Source organism: Pseudophryne corroboree, chromosome 4, assembly GCF_028390025.1.
Source record: "Pseudophryne corroboree isolate aPseCor3 chromosome 4, aPseCor3.hap2, whole genome shotgun sequence".
NCBI lineage: Eukaryota > Metazoa > Chordata > Amphibia > Anura > Myobatrachidae > Pseudophryne > Pseudophryne corroboree.
Window position 1 is genome coordinate 101540517 of NC_086447.1, and position 13785 is coordinate 101554301.

General features: G+C 47.7%; 1 protein-coding gene across 1 annotated transcript in view; it reads left to right on the forward strand.

Annotated features, from left to right (window-relative positions):
- Positions 1–13785, forward strand: part of LDAH (lipid droplet associated hydrolase) — a 499788-nt gene that overhangs the window by 29884 nt on the left and 456119 nt on the right. The gene's annotated exons all lie outside the window — the stretch shown is intronic.

Consider the following 13785-nt stretch of genomic DNA (forward strand, 5'->3'; position numbering starts at 1 on the left):
TTTTTCACGGCAGTGTTTTGTGTTTTTTTGCTTTGCACTTCTTAGTAAATGACCGAGATTCATACTTAAACAGCCGCGTTTTGACCGATGGTGTATTCATTCGTAATTTTTTACCTGAACTAGCAAAAAATTACGAATGCCCTCATCACTGCCGTGATTAGTGTTTAGTAAATGACCGAGATTTACCGAGATGACACTTTGATGAAAAAACGGCATCTCGGTCAAAATCGGGAGCTTAGTAAATATACCCCATTGTTCCAGGTTGAGAGACCGTCAAGCAATAGCAGTGGATGCACTGGTGACCCAGTGGGTGTTTCGGTCGGTATATGTTTTCCCTCCACTTCCACTGATTCCAAAAGTTCTCAAAATAATAAGAAGAATAAGAGTTTGAGCAATCTTCATTGCCCCAGACTGGCCAAGGAGGGCTTGGTATCCAGATCTTCAGGAGTTGCTCATAGAAGATCCTCGGCCTCTTCCTCCTCGCGAGGACCTACTACAGCAGGGGCCGTGTGTGTATCAAGACTTACCGCGGCTACATTTAACGGCATGGCTGTTGAGCGTCGGATCCTAGCCCGAAAGGGTATTCCCAAGGAAGTCATCCCCACTCTTATTCAGGCCAGGAAAGGAGTAACGTCTAAACATTACCACTGTCCACCGTATTTGGAGAAAATATGTGTCTTGGTGTGAATCCAAGAAGGCTCCTACGGAAGAGTTTGAGTTGGGACGTTTTCTCAATTTTCTGCAGGCTGGAGTGGATGCGGGCCTTAGATTGGGGTCAATCAAGGTCCAGATTTCGGACTTATCAGTTTTCTTTAAAAAACAATTGGCCTCCTTTCCAGAAGTTCAGACGTTCGTGAAAGGGGTTCTGCACATCCAGCCTCCATTTGTGCCTCCAGTGGCACCATGGGACCTTAATGTGGTGTTGCAGATCCTTCAATCGGGTTGGTTTGAGCCTCTACAAGAAATAGAGTTGAAGTTTCTCACTTGGAAAGTGGTGATGCTTTTGGCGTTGGCATCCGCAAGGCGGATGTCTGAATTGGGGGCCTTGTCCCACAAGAGCCCTTACCTGATCTTCCATGAAGATAGGGCAGAGTTGAGAACTCGTCAACATTTTCTTCCAAAGGTGGTTTCCTCTTTCCACATAAACCAACCTATTGTGGTGCCAGTTGCTACTGACACGTTCGCTGAGTCAAAGTCTCTAGATGTGGTTAGAGCTTTGAAGATTTATGTCGCTAGAACAGCTCGAATATGGAAAACAGAGGTTTTGTTTGTCCTGTATGCTCCCAACAGGATTGGGTGTCCTGCTTCCAAACAGACTATTGCGCGCTGGATCAGAGGTACAATTCAGCAAGCTCATTCTACGGCTGGATAGCCGTTACCGATATCGGTGAAGGCCCATTCTACTAGGAAGGTGGGCTCATCCTGGGCGGCTGCCCGGGGGGTCTCGGAATTACATCTTTGCCGAGCAGCTACTTGATCAGGGTCAAACACATTTGCAAAATTCTACAAGTTTGACACCTTGGCCGATGAGGACCTCAAGTTTGGTCAATCTGTGCTGCAGGGGCATCCGCACTCTCCCGCCCGTACTGGAGCTTTGGTGTAAACCCCATGGTCATGAAGTGGACCCCAGCATCCTCTAGGACGTATGAGAAAACAGGATTTTGATACCTACCAGTAAATCCTTTTCTCCTAGTCCGTAGAGGATGCTGGGCGCCCGTCCCAGTGCGTACTTTACCTGCAGTTTTGTTATTAGAGTTACACAAGTTGTGTTATATTAGTTTCAGCATGTTGCTGTAATTGGTTCATGCCTGTTGGCGTGTGTTCTGTTGAATGCCATGTTGTGCGGCATGGTTGAGGTGTGAGCTGGTATGTATCTCACCACTAGTTTAAAGTAATTCCTTTCCTCGAAATGTCTGTCTCCCTGGGCACAGTTCCTATAACTGGGGTCTGGAGGAAGGGCATAGAGGGAGGAGCCAGTTCACACCCATTGAAAAGTCTTAAGAGTGCCCATGGCTCCTGCGGAACCGTCTATACCCCATGGTCATGAAGTGGACCCCAGCATCCTCTACGGACTAGGAGAAAAGGATTTACCGGTAGGTATCAAAATCCTGTTTTTATAAACACCCTAATTATTTCACATAAGGGATGTCTCTTAGAGTATCTGTGACAGCTAAAACTCTAGATGGCAATTTGTGACTGGAATGGACTTTATGCTGCTCCGTCACATAAAACTTATCGCTTATGTGTTGTACAGATATCATGTTCTTTTTTAGATTAATATAAAATGTGCTATGTCTCAGCTCTTTGTACAACACAGGTCGATCTATGATCAATGCTAGAAATGATTGCAGGTTGGCAATTAAAATAGTTACTTTGCAATGTTCCGGGTTCCTTGCTTCAGACTTTTCTGATCTGTAGAAGTATAAAGTGTATCAGGAAATTAAGGCAGGTAAGGTACAGCTATTTTGCTTTGACGCAAACATAGGTGGCTATTATATTTGGCACATATTCTCTGTTTAAATTGATAGTTCTACAGCACAGGTTCTCAAACTCGGTCCTCAGGACCCCACACAGTGCATGTTTTGCAGGTAACCCAGCAGGTGCACAGGTGTATTAATTACTCACTGACACATTTTAAAAGGTCCACAGGTACAGCTAATTATTTCACTTGTGATTCTGTGAGGAGACCTGCAAAACATGCACTGTGTGGGGTCCTGAGGACCGAGTTTGAGAACCTATGTTCTACAGTTTTGAGTGATATAATAGTTGAATAAAATATAATTTTATACAAGATTTTACACAATTTGCATGAAAGTTTTTTTGTAGTTGTCTTACTTTGGTTTTCATTGTAATACAGGTTGAGTATCCCATATCCAAATATTCCGAAATACAGACTTTTTTGAGTGAGACTGAGGTAGTGAAGCTTTTGTTTTCTGAAGGCTCAATGTACACAAACTTTGTTTAATACACAAAGTTATTAAAAATATTGTATTAAATGACCTTCAGGCTGTGTGTATAAGGTGTATATGAAACATAAAATAATTGTGTGACTGTCCACACACTTTGTTTAATGCACAAAGTTATTAAAAATATTGGCTAAAATGACCTTTAGGCTGTGTGTATAAGGTGTATATGTAACATAAATACATTCTGTGCTTAGATTTAGGTCCCATCGCCATGATAACTCATTATGGTATGCAATTATTCCAAAATACGGAAAAATCCCATATCCAAAATACCTCCGGTCCCAAGCATTTTGGATAAGGGATACTCAACATGTATTATGTTGATGTGTTGGTCATACTGTCATTAGAATGGACAATTTAGGTAAGAATTGTGCAACCTTTGGGATACCATCATTTAATTTTAGTGCCTTGTGATAGTCCTATTGTCATAGAACTAAAATATACTGATACAGTAACAGTTGTGGTTCCCAAAGCAATCTCTTTTCACTTTGATGAAGTCTGACCTATAAACGAAACGCGTTGAGTTGGACCAGTTACCTGAAATCCTTGATTGGACCGATAAGCACATTTATTGTACCTGTTTATACATTTGATTCCTGTGGCCGGAGGCAATGCGGTGCAAGTTTTTAGGCACATTCCAACTTGCACCTTCTCGCACTTTGAGAAGGTGCAAGTCGGTGCCAAAACTCACAAATGTAATGCAGGTTTTAGTAAACCAACTCTACCAGCATGCGAGGTCTGGTGAAAATACAGACCAGAAACCTAGTGGTTAAACTTGCACCTTGTAACGTGAGTTTCATTACATTGTGCGAGTTTCTCAGAAGCATGCATAGATCAGTGAGATCCGTGCATGCTTCTGTCTGTAAAAGTAAAGAAATAGTTAAAAAAGTAAAAAAAAAAAGAAAAACACGTGCAGGTCCCCCCAAAAGCATAACCAGCCCAGGGCTCTTTGAGCCAGTCCTGGTTGCTAAAATACAGGGTGGAAAAATGGCTAGTGGTTCCCCATATTTTAATAACCAGCACCAGGCTCTTAGACCAGTCCTGGTTACAAAAACACTGTGGGGAAAATATGTAGGGGTCCCCTGTATTTTTGAAACCAGCATCGGGTTCCACTAGTTAAGTAGATAATGACGCATCGGGGGGAAACATTTATATAGGTCCCTGCAGCCGTGGCATTAAACCCTCAACTAGTCGCCCCTGGCCGGGATTCTCGGGGGTAGTGGGGACCCCCCAATAAAGCTCCCCCACTGCCAGGCACCCAAGGGCCAGGGATGAAGCCCGGGTCTATGGCCGCCACCCCTGGGCTGTGGGTGGCGACTTCATAGCTTCTTTGTGTAAAAAAATTAAATAATTAAATATTGTTTTTTCTTTGCTGTGGAACTACAAGTCCCAGCAAGTCTCCCCCACATGCTGGTACTTGGAGAACCACAAATACCAGCATGCAGGGCATTAAATGGTCCGCTGTCACCTGGAGTTCCACAGTGCAAGAAATATAAAAAAAACACAGGGCACACACACAGTGACAGTATAGCTTTATTAAAACACACTTGCACACTTACATACGTACACACACACACACACACACACACACACACACACACACACACACACACACACACCTAGATGTGTAACATACCTACCAGAGGTTCTCTGATGCGGTCCTCAAGGCACCACAACAGTCCAGGTTTTAGGTATATCCATGGCTCAGCACAGATGGTTAAATCAAATTAACTGGCTGAGGTGCTAATTAAGGGGGTGATGTATGAAAAAACGTTCTAACAGACGTTATGTGTCCAGGGGCGTATCACCACATTATCGTGGTGATACGCCCGCAGCCGCCGCCACAATGTATGATTAAGGCCCGATGTGGGAGTGCGTTATCCTACCTGTCCCGCGGTAGCGCACCTTCCACATCGGCTCGGCGCTGCAATGTGTGCGCATGCGCCCTTCTCCCTTCTTCATATGTGCACCGCCGGAGGCCCCCGGCGCATGCGCAGTAGAGCTGTGTGGACCAGCAGAACAATGTCCACGTTAAATAAAGTTTATTAAACAAAAAACAGTCACTGCACATTTTTAACACATCGTCTGCCCGGGGGAGGCGTTCCGGACCGGCGGCTTCAGGAGACGAAAAGGGACAGCAGAGGCAATCATACATTGCCTCTGCTTTTCGTCTCCCATTCAGTACTGCGGGGAAGCGGTAAGTGGCGGGGGCACGCGGCGGCCAGGGCATAACACGCCGGTCATACATATGGGTGCAGCGCAAAATGCTGCCTTAAGGTGCGCTGTGGTCAGCGGGAACCACAGCGCACTTTTACACATCTGGCCCTGAGTCACCTGTTGCCAAGCATGGATAAACTTAAAAACTGGAACGTTGGGTGCCTTCAGGACCGCGTTTGAGTATCTCTGCGCTATACCATATGTAAATTGTCCAAGAATAATGATGTTTGTATGAAACTTTATATGATGAATAAAATGTCTTTTTGAATCAGTGCCTAATCTTGAATGATTTTAATGGGTTTATTCAGCATAGGTATCCCAGTAGGGGAGGCTGGTGCATTCCTGTTCACTCTGAAAGTATACCCTACTCCAAATCATCCAAAAATAAGGGCCCAATGGTCAATCATTAGTTGATATCAAAAATATTTTATTATTGATAAAATCATATAACTGCTATAATATATGCTTACAACATTTAGAAAGGGTGTCAGAATATCCAATGTCACCAATCCGGGAGATGGTACTACATTCCGCCACCGTCCTTACGGGTGTGAGTTCGAGGCAGGATCCAAACAGCACACGAACATAGGCACCTCCAGACTATATGCATTTCGTCCGTACAAATGGACTTTTTCAGGGGGTGCAACAAATGGAAAGATACAACAGCAGAGGATATTTCACTGATTGCTCTTAGGAATGCGTTTGCTCATATGTGGGTAAATGTATTATAGCGGCACGACCGAGGTGAAGCAGGAAGGGACCTCGACAAGATGAAAGAACATCTTGTCTTCTTTCGCTCCCCCCCCTCCGGCGATGTCCCCCTGAGCACACAGCGCATCAGCTTAGTGCTGACTCGTTTGTCTCCCTGCCCGGCCTGCTCCAGTGTGCCTGCACAGAATCTCGCTACTCACGCGAGATCCCCAGCACAGTCTAGAGCCGGCACCAGCCACAGCCAGGGAACGCTCTGCCCCTGCTGTGGTGAATGGGCATCGACACCATGCAGCTGTCGAAATCGAAAGCTGCAGGTGTCGGAACGGTCTGCGATGCTGACCGTTCATACATTGCCCGCACATATCGGCTTGCTCGCCCCTGTCACCGAGCCGGCACCGCAGCTATCATACATGGGGGGGGGGGGGGGGGAGCGGTATAGTGCAAATAACGTGCGCTGATACCCCCCCCCCCCCCGTATCGCCAGTTCATACATTTACCTAATAGTTACATATTACAATAAGTACTGATTCCAATGGTAAATCAGGAGAGATCCTAACAGTCCTCAGGTAGTAGTGGTATCTACATAGTAAATTTCCCTGCAAACATTTTCATGTATGTTGTATTAAAGCTGTGTACACCAACATGACTTATTACATAATGCCACAATATGTGATGACTGCTGCATTCTCATAAATAGAACATTTCCAATTTCAGACCATGAGAACAGCGGCCGCAGTGATCTGCTGCAAGATCTGGGCTTCTTGGCAAAGAAATTGGTTTTTAATGAGAAATGGAAAAAATGACTAGCCGTTTCTGTGCAGGTGGAAAAAGGTTAACAAAACTTGCCTGTCAGATCTCGTTATAAAAATGTCCACAGAACTGAGGTAAAATGTTCAAGACAGAAAAGAATGACCTAAAAGTAAGTGCTAATAAGGGCTTTCAGTCCCTCAGCGTGCATGCAGTATATTACCTGCTTCTGCCACCATGCAATACAAAGGCCTCTGGAACTCTGGGGAACCTTAGGTCATGAGGACAGTAAGAGAAATATTTTTCTTCTTCGTGGTCCATTGGTCTCCACAGGGTTCATTCTTAACTTTGGGTACGATGGCTGGTGAAAACCAGGACTGACACAGACAATAAGCTTGTGAGCCTCCCAGGATGCACTGGGCTACTACCCCTCCATGCTTAGGCACTTCAGGTGTTTTTTTTAGTGTCGGCATGGAGCTGGTCACACTGAACAGGGGATGCAGCTAGCAGCCCAAGCTTTTCTAATGAGATGACAAATCCTGGCAGTCCAGGGGACGCCAGAGCTGACTCTCCAACACCCCCACCGGGCCGCGACACCACGAGTGGATAGGCGATTTTGGCGGGGATTCCCACTACACCTTTCACTAGCAAGATGCAGGGGCAATCCGGAGACATGGGGGACAGGTAAAGTGGGTTCCCGCTTACGGGACCCATGATTTGAGCAGTACATATGCCACAGTTCCAGGAGACAGCTGCTGATGTGCTCCCAGTCCATTAAGTGTACTCACGAATGCACTAGACCACCAGGGCAAAATGTATACTGGCACTGCGGACGCTATAACAGCCAGGAGAACCGGTGGTGATATATCAGCACTGGGGTAAAGCACACTGCCTGCACCTACTGCACCTACTAAACGCACTATACCTTCCTCACAATGCACACCACACTTGGATTCGGAGGAATCGTCAGTACTTGCTGACATGGCTGAGGGTTCTGATGCAGAAACCCACTCAGGGGATGAGAAAGCCCCATCGAAAATTAAATGTGGCAGCATTAATCATGGCGGTCAAATTCTCTCTTCAGCTCGAGGATGCTGAACCAGCCACTACTTCTAAAGATCCGCTACACAAGCTGCAGAAAGTAGTCCTGGCTGAGTTTCCACACTCTGACCACTTCACAAATGTTAGAACTGAGGCATGGAAAACACCTACTAAGAAATTTGCGGTACCTAAGAGACTCCGCTTCTTTTACCCGTTACCCACAGAAGATTGTGCACAGTGGGAAAACCCACCTATTGTGGATACTGATGTGACACACTTGCTGAAAAGTTCCATCCTACCTATCCCTACTGCGTCCTCATTTAATAACTGCCAGAAAGACAACTGGATGCATGTCTTAAGTCCGTGTACTGACTTACAGGAGCTACTGCCAGGCCAGCTACTGGCACAGCGTGGGTCGCTAAGGCTCTTGATGTTGCACTGTTATCCTCCCAAGTTATCCATTGCAGTTTGCTGCGTTGTGTGGCTCCGCTTGACGTTGCACTGTTATCTTCTAGGTATCCATTGCAGTTTGCTGCGTTGTGTGGCTCCGCTCATGAAAGGTGGATACGGATGCCAAGAAAGCCCTGGAAGCTCTCGTATACACGGGCGAGTTCCTCTTTGGTCCAACACTGAAAAAGATTGTCGAGAAACTAGCAATATCTAAGACGGCTCATCTGCCTTCAGCTTTCCTCAAGAAGACCTCGGACTTTGTCCTTTCAGACTTTTCATTCACAAGGCAAACCCAAGGGTCAGTCCTTCCCACACTCTGTTCACGCAGACAATGCCTGCAAACCCAGGGCCAAGCAGGCTTGGGCCTCCAGACGTCCTCCTAACAAACCTGAGGATAAACCTTCAGTCTGACAGGACGGGCCTCCCCGGAGGACCCCAGGGTGGGAGGCCGGCTTCTTCAGTTTGCCCAGGCATGTAGTCTTATCACAACCGACTCCTGGGTCCAAGAAGTGGTCTCTCACGGGCACGCTCTCTCATTCCTGAGGCGTCCTCCCAGTCAGCACTTCCCTACCACTCCGTTATCGGACCCTGGCAAAGCACAGGCATTGCAGGGAGTCATTCACTCCTTACTGCAATCTGGGGTGGTCATCCCTGTGCCACAACATTAACAGCGTCAAGGGTTCTGTTGTACACTGCTTTTGGTTCAAAAACCAAATGGGTCCAGCACACTGGACGCCTCACCACAGACGCCAGTCTCCGTGGGTGGGGAGCATTCAAGGGCAGTCACTCATTTCAGGGCCGTTGGTCCCCAGCAAAAAGGACTCTTCCGATCACTGTATTAGAAGACCTCCATCACGGTTCGCCATTCTGGATTTCAAGTTGCTGAACAAGTACCTCAGAGTCCCCAAGTACCGTATGGACACTCGCTGCTCCATTGTACTAGCAATGCAACCTGGGGAATTATATGGTTTCCCTGCACATCCAGGATGCATACCTGCATGTACCTATAGCACCCTGCAACCAACGGTTCCTCCGGTTTGCTGTTCTCCAACAGCATTTCCAATTCCAGGCCCTACCCTTTGGACTGTCCACAGCTCCCAGGGTATTCACCAAAGTCATGGCGGTGATGGCGGCCCATGTCCGAGGGCAGGGGATTAGAATGCCCCTTTACTTGCACAGTCTCCGGAGATATTGAATCGTCATCTCTAACTGACGTTGTCCTTTCTCCACGGTTGAATAATCAACTCCTCACTCACCCCTTCTAATAGGATGCTCCACCTCTGGGCTTTACTGGATACCAGCTTACAATGCATCTTCCTACCTCAGAGTAAGATTGCAACATTACAGTTGCGCATTCATAACCTGCTTCACAGCCCCCCGGGTCTCTATACATGAGGCCATTCAGACCCTGGGCTTAATGGTATCGGTATTCGACATGGTGGCATAAGCTCAATTTCACTCCATGCCCCTACAGTGCCTGATACTGGCCAGATAGAGCAGCCTATCGACACACCTCAAGTCTCATACCCTAATTCTGATGCAAGAGGTTCGTCAATCCCTTGCATGGTGGCTTCATATGCCCAACCTGGACAAGGGCCAACTTTTGTGGATTCCACACTGGTCGCCTCACCACAGACGCCAGTCTCCGTGGGTGGGGAGCATTCAAGGGCAGTCACTCATTTCAGGGCCGTTGGTCCCCAGCAAAAAGGACTCTTCCGATCACTGTATTAGAAGACCTCCATCACGGTTCGCCAGTCAAGTCCAGTCGGGCAACGCCACAGCAGTGGCCTACATAAATTGGCAAGGTGGCACTCGAATTGTGGCAGCCATGCAGGAAGTGTCTCGGATTCTCTTCCAGCTATCTCGGCCATCTTCATTCCTCAACTGGGAGCTGGACTTTCCCAGTCACCAGGATGTCCATGCCGGAGAGTGGTCTCTCCACCTGGACGTCTTTCAAATCCTGGTATGCAAGTGGGGTTTGCCTGCCGTGGATCTCATGGCCTCCAGACACAACCACAAGGTTTCCGGTGTATGGGGCCAGCACAAGAGATCTGGAAGCGACCTTCATGGACGCACTCACAGTTCTATGGGACTTCCCTCTAGCATATCTTTTCCCTCCAGTTTCTCTCCTTCCAAGAGTACCTCGCAAATTCAAGGAGGAAGGCGGCACACTCGTCCTGGTAGCTCCAGCATGTCCCAGACGCCATTAGTTCTTGGATCTGAGGGATTTTTCCATAGACAAGCCCTTCCCTCTACTTCTTCGGCCAGTCGGGATTCCGGCAGTCAGGATACAGATGCCGGAATCCCAACCACTGACAATGCCGGCAGCTGGAATCCCGGCTAACAGGGGCTATTCCCACTCGTGGTTGTCCAATAGCGCCTAATTCAAGGTTGATTGCAAAACATAATTTCTCTATCGTCCTAGTGGATGCTGGGGTTCCTGAAAGGACCATGGGGAATAGCGGCTCCGCAGGAGACAGGGCACAAAAGTAAAGCTTTTCCGATCAGGTGGTGTGCACTGGCTCCTCCCCCTATGACCCTCCTCCAGACTCCAGTTAGATTTTTGTGCCCGGCCGAGAAGGGTGCAATTCTAGGTGGCTCTCCTAAAGAGCTGCTTAGAGAAAGTTTAGCTTAGGTTTTTTATTTTACAGTGAGTCCTGCTGGCAACAGGATCACTGCAACGAGGGACTGAGGGGAGAAGAAGTGAACTCGCCTGCGTGCAGGATGGATTGGCTTCTTGGCTACTGGACATCAGCTCCAGAGGGACGATCACAGGTACAGCCTGGATGGTCACCGGAGCCGCGCCGCCGGCCCCCTTGCAGATGCTGAAGTTAGAAGAGGTCCAGAATCGGCGGCTGAAGACTCTGACGGTCTTCTAAAGGTAGCGCACAGCACTGCAGCTGTGCGCCATTTTCCTCTCAGCACACTTCACACGCTGTCACTGAGGGTGCAGGGCGCTGGGGGGGGGCGCCCTGGGAGGCAAATGTAAACCTATATACTGGCTAAAAATACCTCACATATAGCCCCCAGAGGCTATATGGAGATATTTAACCCCTGCCAAACTTCACTAAAGAGCGGGAGACGAGCCCGCCGGAAAAGGGGCGGGGCCTATCTCCTCAGCACACAGCGCCATTTTTTCTCTCACAGAAAGGCTGGAGAGAAGGCTCCCAGGCTCTCCCCTGCACTGCACTACAGAAACAGGGTTTAAACAGAGAGGGGGGCACTAATTGGCGATATAAATATATATATAAAGATGCTATTAGGGAGAAACACTTATATAAGGTTGTCCCTATGTAATTATAGCGTTTTTTGGTGTGTGCTGGCAAACTCTCCCTCTGTCTCTCCAAAGGGCTAGTGGGGTCCTGTCCTCTGTCAGAGCATTCCAGGTGTGTGTGCTGTGTGTCGGTACGTGTGTGTCGACATGTATGAGGACGATGTTGGAGGAGGCGGAGAAATTGCCTGTAATGGTGATGTCACTCTCTAGGGAGTCGACACCGGAATGGATGGCTTATTTAGGGAATTACGTGAAAATGTCAACACGCTGCAAGGTCGGTTGACGACATGAGACGGCCGACAAACAATTAGTACCGGTCCAGGCGTCTCAGAAACACCGTCAGGGGTTTTTAAAAAAACGCCCATTTACCTCAGTCGGTCGACACAGACACAGACACGGACACTGAATCCAGTGTCGACGGTGAATAAACAAACGTATTCCTCATTAGGGTCACACGTTAAGGGCAATGAAGGAGGTGTTACATATTTCTGATACTACAAGTACCACAAAAAAGGGTATTATGTGGGAGTGAAAAAACTACCTGTAGTTTTTCCTGAATCAGATAAAATAAAATGAAGTGTGTGATGATGCGTGGGTTTACCCCGATAGCAAATATTGGCGTTATACCCTTTCCCGCCAGAAGTTAGGAAAACACCCCTTAGGGTGGATAAGGCGCTCACACGCTTATCAAGTGGCGTTACCGTCTCCAGATACGGCCGCCCTCAAGGAGCCAGCTGATAGGCAGCTGGAAAAATATCCTAAAAAGTATATACACACATACGGTGGTTATACTGCGACCAGCGATCGCCATCAGCCTGGAGATGCAGTGCTGGGTTGGCTTGGTCGAATTCCCTGACTAAAAATATTTTATTGATATAGAGCATTTAATAGGATGCATTCTATATATATGTATGCGAGATGCACAGAGGGATATTTGCACTCTGGCATCAAGATAAGTGCGTTGTCCATATCTCCCAGAAGATGTCATGGACACGACAGTGGTCAGGTGATACAGATCCCATACGGCACATGGAGTATTGCCGTATAAAGGGAAGGAGTTATTTGGGGTCGGTCCATCGGACCTGGGGGCCACGGCTACAGCTGGGAAATCCAACCTTTTTACCCCAAGTTACATCTCAGCAGAAAAAGACACTGTCTTTTCAGCCTCAATCCTTCCGTTTCCCATGTGGGCAAGCGGGCAAAAGGCCAGTCATATCTGCCCAGACATAGAGGAAAGGGAAGTAGACTGCAGCAGGCAGCCCCTTCCCAGGAAAAGAAGCCCTCCACCGCGTCTGCCAAGTCCTCAGCGTGACGCTGGGGCCGTGCAAGCGGACTCAGGTGAGGTGGGGGGGTAGTCTCAAGAGTCTCAGCGCGCAGTGGGATCACTCGCAAGTTGACCCCTAGATCGTACAAGTATTATCCCAGGGGTACAGATTGGAGAGTCGAGACATTTTTTCCTCGCAGGTTCCTGAAGCCTGCTTTACCAACGGCTCCCTCCGACAGGGAGGCAGTATTGGGAAAAAATTCACAAGCTGTATTTCCAGCAGGTGATAATCAAAGTACCCCTCCTACAACAAGGAAAAGGGTATTAGTCTTCCACACTATATTGTGGTACTGAAGCCAGACGGCTTGGTGAGACATAGTCTAAATCTGAAATCTTTGAACACTTACATAAAAAGGTTCAAATCAAGATGGAGTCACTCAGAGCAGTGATAGAGAACCGGAAAAAAGGGGACTATATGGTGTCCCTGGACATCAAGGATTACCTCCATGTCCAAATTTGCCCTTCTCAACAAGGGTACCTCTGGTTCGTGATACAGAACTGTCAATATCAGTTTCAGACGCTGCCGTTGAATTATCCACGGCACCCCGGGCCTTTACCAAGGTAATGGCCGAAAAGATGATTCTTAAAAGAAGAAAGGCATCTTAATTATCCCTTACTTGGACGATATCCTGAAAGGGGCAAGTTTCCAGAGAACAGTTGGAGGTCGGAAAAGAACTATCTAAAGTAGTTCTACGACAGCACGAGTGGATTCTAAATATTCCAAAAATCGCAGCTGTTTTCCGATGATACGTCTGCTGTTCCTAGGAATGATTCTGGGCATAGTCCAGAAAGAGGTATTTCTCCTGGAGGGGAAAGCCAGGGAGTTATCCGACCTAGTCAGAAACCTCCTAAAACCAGGCCAAGTATCAGTGCATAAATGCACAGGAGTCCTGGGAAAAATGGTGGCTTCTTACGAAGCGATTCCATTCGGCAGATCTCACGCAAAAACTTTTCAGGGGGATTTGCGGGACGAATGGTCCGGATCGCATCTTCAGATGCATCAGCGGATAACCCTGTCTCCAAGGACAAGGGTGTCTCTTCTGTGGGGGCTGCAG